We start from the raw sequence: 8,037 nt of genomic DNA, 5'->3' as shown, positions 1-8,037 counted from the left end.
CACATTAAAAAATTGGCACAAAAAGGGATATAAATTGGCAAAACATAGCCATAAACACATAGAATGATTACATATAATTGGGAACAGTAGGACGGGCGGTAGGCAGGCTAGTGCCCTTGTCCTTGTCTTATCTAACAGGCCCTCCAGCTAGATCCAGCTGATATAGACAGCCCCTCCCCCCCCATAATTCCTTTCGCGATGCTTAGGAATGCTGGGCGCTCGAAAACCGAGCATCCCCAAACGAAAAAAAAAAACACCCAACAACAACCAAGCGCACGTGTTCAGGCCAGCCGTGTGACTTCACCGAAGTGGCAGCGGCGCGTGCTTTCGCTCGCTTCCTGGCCGGCGTGATTTCCGCCGCCCCAGCTCCGGCCCCGCTTGAAGCGCAGGCGCAATAGCCGAGTTACCTAATCCGCCGCGCCCGCCTCCTTTTGCCTTTGCTCAGCGGGCGGAAGCGCAGTTCGACGTGAGAGGCGGGAGGAGGGGTCTTTGGTGGCAGCTGTTCCGGTCTCGAGGGGTTTCCTGGTTTGCAGCAGGCAGCGCTAGTGAGTAACGTGGGCGAAGGAGGCAATGAATTCGTCGATTCGTGTCTCTTCCCCCCCCCCGTCTTAGCCTGAGGACTTGGCTTTTGTTTGTATTCCCCCCTCCCCATTTTAGAGGGGCTACGCACCTAAAGCTCATCCTTTGGTCTGCTGCCAGGGCAGGAGGACATAAAGCAGAAAGGAAAGACTAAAAGTCAGAGCCAAATTTTGTGCTTTTGGGGTTATTTCCGGTGTGTACAGGATGTTTCTTAGAGAAGGATCGGAGAAACATTCTCCCTAATCTCAACCCCCCCCCCCCGTTTTAAATTGCATATCATGGGGCATTTGTGTATATTGATTATCCCATTTATTTATCTCAAGGGTTTAGCCAGGAAGGGGGGGGGGTCTAAGGTGATTTCCTGGTCATTGCAAACAAGAGAGAGTGTCTGTGTCTTTAGGGTTACAATCAGTGGTGGGATTCAGCCAGTTCGCACCACTTTGGGAGAACCGGTTGTTAACTTTGAGCAGTTTGGCAAACTGGTTGTTGGAATAAATCATTAGGGCAGAGAACCGGTTGTTAAATTACTTGAATCCCACCATTGGTTACAATGTCATAATAAGACTGGACTGGACCCCAAAGCTCGGAAGAGGAAATTGGAGAGAGAACGAAACAGTAAAGCGCTGATTTGTAAATGTTATGATGCTTTACAATGACCTGTTGTAACAGAATCAGGAGAGTAGCTTTTCTCCTTGTGCTACAGCCTAGGAATATCTCATGGGGAAAGAGAAGCCAAGCCTGATGAAGGTTTTAAGGCTTCTCAGCTTTGCTGGCTTTAAAAAATTGTATATGGTTGGGAAGAAATATGCACTAGTAGTGCTGGAGGAGTTAAAGGTTTATATAAGGAAAAAATGTGATTTTTCAGATTCTAACAAATAGGAAGACTTCTCCCTCTCTCTGGTAGTACAGAAGAAACCAATAACAAAATAATGCTAGGCAATTCTATCAAAATTAATACCCATGTTTTCCCCAAAATAAGACCCTGTCTTATATATTTTTGAACCCTGAAATAAGCGCTTGGCCTTATTGCCATGCGCTCAAAAGCCCAATTGGGCTTATTATCAGGGGATATCTTATTTTGGGGAAAACGGTATGATTATCAAAGAGACGTCAAGTGTAGTTAGTAAGGGAGGAAGCTTACTGGCTGATCTTGACCATTCACCAACTCAGATTAAAATAAAAATTAAAGAAATACGGGTACAGTATTATCTTAAGTTGATGGATGAAATATGTGTGAAATAAAAATATGTGTGGCCCATAAATTCTTGTCAAGGAATACCAAAATGTAACCAATCACAAAAGTTAAATTGGCATAAGCTTACCTTTAATTGGTGGTTGAAAAATGAAGATAAAGTCTGAACTTGAATAATGTTGCTGTCTTGTTAGGAGAGCTTTCTTTTTTCTATAGTTTACCTATTTCTTTTTTCTCAGAAAATAAAGAATGGGTAATGTGGGTTTTTTTAAATTTCCCTGGTATCAGATAACCTAAAAACATTTAGTATCTGCTTATTTCAGAAGCTCGCATGCATTGGATAAGTGTTACATTTTTATTTTGAGGAAACATTTATTAAAATTCTATCCTAGCCAGTGAGTTACTGTGAGCATGCAGCTTTCACTAAATATAGATTTGCTCATCTATGAAATAGGCTATTAATAAGTAGTCATGATAGCACCTTATAGTATTTTACATTACTGAAGTAATAATATTCCACAAGGACAAAATTGGTTGGTTAAGGATCTTGACTTATTTCTTTGGTTCTTCCTGTGCTCTTTTTTCTCCTTAAGGTTAGGGTACTTTCCAGATGTTTTGGATTACATCTCTCATAAGCCCCAGTCATCATAACAAATAAGCAGGAATTATGGGAATGGGAACTGAAAACTTGAAAATATTGGCTATAAAGCACTGGGTTTTCTACCCCATTTTCAGATTTTTAAAAATTCTATTTAGGAAAGTAGAATTGCATTCTATTTTTGTCAGATAACTAATAATTTTAATAACACTAATGCTTATCTAAATATGTTTGCAAAGGATTGTGGATTCAAATCTTGATAACATAAAGTAAGCCTGAAGAGATTTCTGTTTAAAACTTTGGAGAAATGCTATCTATAGCAGTGGTCTCCAACCTTGGCAACTTTAAGGCTTGTGGACTTCAAGTCTGAGCTGGCTGAGGAATTCTGGGACTCGAAGTCCACAAGTCTTAAAGTTGCCAAGGCTGGAGACCTCTGATCTATAGGGTAGACATACGCCGACGGCCTACATTTATATAAAAAAACTTCATATGTTCTGCTTATTTTATTGTGTGTAAGTTGTAAATGTATGTAGTTTCAAGTCAGTTGTTGACTCCTGTCGATTGGATCGACCAGTCCCTGCAGTTTCCTTGGCAAGGTTTTTCAGAAGTAGTTTCCATTGCCTCCTTCCTAAGGCTGAAAAAGAGTGGCTGGATCAAAATCAGTCAGCTTGTTTTGTGCCTAAGGTCAATTAGAATTCAGTCTCCAAGTTTCTAGCCTGATAGAACCACTACTCCAAATTGTTTCTCTGATTTTAGATGAGCAGAAGAAACAAAGTGCTTTGTGTCTGTTCTGTGATAACTCTGATTTCTTTATTCCTAAAAATGTTCCTACAAATCTTTAATGAGGGGTAGTTGAATGATCTAGCATTGATTCAGAAATGATGCCATGCTGCATCATTTGAGAGTATATCAATATGGGAGTATGACTTGATTTGAAAACCTTGAGTTAATAAACACACAAAAGTGTGTGAACCTTTGGACAGGAAGATACCTACTTGTCATAGTGCTAGGTCTTGTTAGGTTTCCTAAACCATTGGGTAGATTATACATTATATGTGACAAGTTTGGTGTGTGTGTGTGTTGTAATATGAAGGGTGGTCTCTGCTTGCTAAGATATGATTGATGTGTTATAATGTTTTTCAGATTATGTTGCTTGCCAGAAGAACAAGGATTGGCAAGGTGGACTATTGTAGGCTGAGTGTTTGCAAGCTGCAGACATGGTACCACTTTATCTTCTGACTGTGGGCCTTGGCTTTTTTTTTAAAATAAAATCTTGTGTTTATTTGGGGAAGTCATGCTTTACACAAATACACAGCTTTCAAGAATTGTCTACTAATGCCAAACCTGGTAATTTTCTTTTGAAATATGCCAGTTTATGAACTGGCTTAGACAACTAAGGGAGCCATGACCTATTCAGAAGAACCTTGCAAAGAAAGAGGAAAAAAGGGAAATCAGGTTGTACGGAAGCTGTTCCCTCCCTGAAATGTATAAGTCCTTTTGTTCTGCAGTATTAATAGTACTTAAGTGTCAGTGCAATAATAAAGACACTAAATAGAATCGGGTGGAATTCTGTTGCTTCTCTAGAGAGGGATCTCATGTCATGGAATTCATTATGTTATAGCTCTGAAGAGTTAGTGTACGTAGAGGGGATTTTGTGTCAGTACCTGACTAAGTATACTTGAACCTAACCAGCCATGCCATTGGGATTCAAAATATGATGATAAAAATTACTTTTATCCCTAATAGAACATTGGAATAATTCACTACAGTATGATATATTAAGGTTGAATCTAGAGGAACTTAAACAGATGCTTATTTCAGTGCCTTTGTTGGATCTTTGCTGGTTTGAAATCTGATCACATTTGGATATAGCTATCCGACTCTAAACTGAGGACATTGGAATCATCTTTTAAAGTTACATCAACAAGCTTGATATACTGTTTCAGAACATTTGAGTTTGCAGAAATCAGACTTGCCAGCTAAACCCAAATTTATTTTAGATAGTGAAAACCTGTCAATTGCTGCTAAGTGTGATCTTCGAGCAGAAATATTAAATGCCCATTAATCCTAGGTAAACGGTCCCTACTTTGTAAAGAACTATGTAAGATTCTTCCAGGACTGCATTTGAACTCTGATATTTTTATAAAACTGTAGCTTTTGGAGTTATGTTTCCCCAATATTAAAATGAATTTCAGTGGTAAAAGCTCTCACAAGTCATTGTTAAAGTCCTAAAAGTACATTTAAACAATACAATTAAGTGAATGGCAGGGAATAGATTATAATTTCAGTTGTTTCCAGGGATGAAAATGCAATTGGTCCTTGTGTTGCAGTCCTCTTGTAACTTGAAAGCCTGAGTCAAGATTGTAATTGAAAGCTATATTTATTTACGGGATCGCCTACTGCCACCGATTGCCTCCCACCGACCCGTGCGTTCTCACAGAGAGGGACCCCTTAGGGTGCCGTCCGCCAAGCAATGTCGGCTGGCGACACCCAGGGGAAGGGCCTTCTCTCTGGGGGTTCCCACCCTCTGGAATGAGCTTCCCCCAGGACTCCGCCAACTTCCGGACCTTCGAACCTTTCACCGCGAGCTGAAGACATATCTATTTATTTTTTATTTTTTATTTATTTATTTATTTATTTATTTTGTCACAACATCATACAAAAAGATTATATAGTATATACACATATAAACATATATAGGAAGAAGAAAAGAAAAACAATAGGACAGGAACGGTAGGCACGTTTGTGCGCTTATGCACGCCCCTTATGGTCCTCTTAGGAATGGGGTGAGGTCAATAGTAGAAAGTTTTTGGTTAAAGCTATTAGGATTATGGGAAGAGACCACAGAGTCAGGTAAAGTATTCCAAGCACTGATGATTCTGTTGCAGAAGTCATATTTTCTGCAATCTAGATTAAAGCGGTTTACATTAAGTTTAAATCTATTGGTTGCCCTTGTATTATTGCAATTAAAGCTGAAGTAGTCTTTGACAGGAAGGACATTACAATAGATGATTCTGTGAGTTAAACTTAGGTCTTGTCGAAGGCGGAGTTCCAAGTTTTCTAAGCCTAGGATTTCAAGTCTGGTGGGATAAGGTATTTTGTTGTTTTCAGAGGAATGGAGAACTCTTCTTGTAAAATATTTCTGGACACGTTCAATTGTATTGATGTCAGAGATGTGGTGAGGGTTCCAAACAGGTGAGCTGTATTCTAGAATTGGTCTAGCAAATGTTTTATATGCTCTGGTTAGTAGTGTGGTGTTTTGGAAAAGAAGCTACAAAATTAGGTTTACAACTCTTAGAGCTTTTTGCTATGTAGTTGCAGTGGGCTTTGGCACTTAGATCATTTGACATGAAAACTCCAAGGTCTTTAACGGGATGGGGTCGTCTGTAAGGTAATGTCCATCTAGTATGTACTTAGTTTTAGAGTTCTTTTTCCTATATGTAAGACTGAGCATTTGCTGGTTGAAATTTGGAGCTGCCAATTTTAGACCAAGCGGTTAGATGGTCAAGGTCGTTTTGAATGATAGAAGTGTTGTCTGTGGTGTTAAATAGTTTGACATCGTCAGCAAAGAGAACACAATTACTTGAGATATGGTCACAAAGATCATTAATGTATAGAATAAAGAGTGTTGGTCCAAGGACGCTGCCTTGAGGAACGCCACTCTTGACAGGAACAGGATTTGATAAAGCATTGCCAATTTTGACCACTTGTTGTCTGTTAGACAGAAAAGCAGATATCCATTTGTGGAGGGGTCCTGAGATGCCATAGGATGTTAGTTTAAGGAGAAGTTTATCGTGTACTACTGAGTCAAAAGCTTTGCAGAAGTCTATGTAGATTGCATCTATTGATTTGCCTTGATCTAGATTTGAAGTCCATATGTTTTTGCAGTGGAGAAGTTGTAAGTTACATGATAACTTTTCCTGAAACCAAATTGTTTGTTGGAGAGTAGGTTGTTAGTTTCTAAGTGTGAGGTAATGGATTGATTGATGATAGATTCCATGACTTTGCAGGTGACGAGCAAAGGGAGATCGGTCTGTAGTTTTCGACTAAGCTGGGGTCTCCTTTTTGAAGATGGGGATGACTGTGGCTAGTGACCAAAGTTTGGGAAGAGAACTGGTAGTGAAAGCTTTATCAAAGATAATACTTAGGGGTTCAGCTATATTAATGGAAAGTTTTTTTAAGAAATATGCACATAGACCATCAGGTCCAATAGAAAGCGATGGTTTTAAGTTGTGAAGAGCTTTACCAACGTTGTCTTCTGTGAAATCTATATGAGTTAAATCATCATAGTCATTGCTGGTTCGTTTGTGGAATGTTGGATATGTGTTATCGGAGTTAACAAAAACTGAGCCAAAGAAAATGTTGAAGAGGTTTGCTTTGACTGTTTCGTCATTGCATTCTTTGTTGTTAGAATCTTTTAGTGGTGGGATGGATCTTGAATCTTTAAGTTTACTGTTGACAAAATTATAAAAGGCACGATTGGAATTTGCGCAGGACTGGCATAAGATTTCAGTTTTAAATGAGGTTTTTACTGTTTTAATTATATTTTAATTTGGGCCAATTTAATAAGTTTTTTAAATATTGTTTTTATCTTGTATTTATTCTTGTTTATTTTTATCTGGCTGTAAACCGCCCTGAGTCCTTCGGGAGATAGGGCGGTATAAAAATCCAATTAAATAAATAAATAAATAAATAAATATGAAATCTCAGCTGATCAAGAATCCTATGCATGTGCTAAAAGATATCTGAAAGTGCAAGTATTCTTCATAGTTTATGCTTTATTGGCTGCCATTTGGTTTTTAAATCCCATATAAAATATTGACTTTAAACTTGGGTAACTTGCAGTCCTGTGAATATTATTATGGAAATGTAAATTCCATCATTTTCAACCAGAAGGTGATTTGGAAATGGTAGTTCTAATAATCTGGAAGACCTCAGGTTGTATCATATATCCCAGCTTTTTTTTGTATGGGATTCTCATATTACCTGAACTGTTTCTCTTCATGCGAGAAGGCTTACTTTGATCCTACATTACAAACTTTTATTAGCATTAATATGAGCTGTGACATGCAGAGCCCTCTCTGTGGGTATGTGCACCATCACCAGCTGCTCTTCTGGTTTCTGGTCAGCTGGTCTTTGTGGGTGCCGGAATGCCCAAGTGCCAAAAAACCAGCCAAAAAACAGGCATGTGTGTGCCGGCCAGCTGGTCTTTGGGTTTTCGGTGCGCTGGTGCATGCACATGCATGCGTGTTCCAGTTTGGGCATTTGGTGCTGAAAAGATTCACCATCACTGGTATAGGTCATCCATTGGTTCAGGGTGACATCAGTTCAGTGACAGCACATTTTGATATTGTCAGTTTGTGTAGTGGTACTATAAAATGCTAGCCTAGAAATTAAGAGATTGTGTGTACTTGTCCTCCCTTAGTTAGAAAGCCAGCTGGTTGACTTAGGGCCAGTCACTCTCTCTCAGTCCGGCCCATGTTATATATAGTTTGGGGAAAGTAGGAGGTATGAAAATTAGGTATGTTGACTGCTTTGAGTTACCCAAAATATATAAAATAGGCAGGATAAAAATATAATAACAGCATTCATTTCTTTTATGTACACTGAGACAAATTCCTTGTGTGTCCAATCACACTTGGCCAATAAAAATTCTATTCTATTCTAT

General features: G+C 39.0%; 1 protein-coding gene across 1 annotated transcript in view; it reads left to right on the top strand.

The window, feature by feature from the left end:
* The first annotated feature begins 416 nt into the window (after nucleotides 1-416).
* Nucleotides 417-8,037, top strand: part of ZCCHC7 (zinc finger CCHC-type containing 7) — a 147,869-nt gene continuing 140,248 nt past the window's right edge. Inside the window, exon 1 of the mRNA XM_058169440.1 lies at nucleotides 417-545. The gene's annotated coding sequence lies outside the window, so the exon portion shown is untranslated. The remainder of the gene's footprint in view (nucleotides 546-8,037) is intronic.

The sequence above is a fragment of the Ahaetulla prasina genome, chromosome 2 (genome assembly GCF_028640845.1).
Source record: "Ahaetulla prasina isolate Xishuangbanna chromosome 2, ASM2864084v1, whole genome shotgun sequence".
In the NCBI taxonomy this organism is placed as follows: Eukaryota; Metazoa; Chordata; class Lepidosauria; order Squamata; family Colubridae; genus Ahaetulla; species Ahaetulla prasina.
The sequence above is the reverse complement of the archived record's forward strand: the minus strand, read 5'-3'. Positions and strand labels throughout refer to the sequence as shown.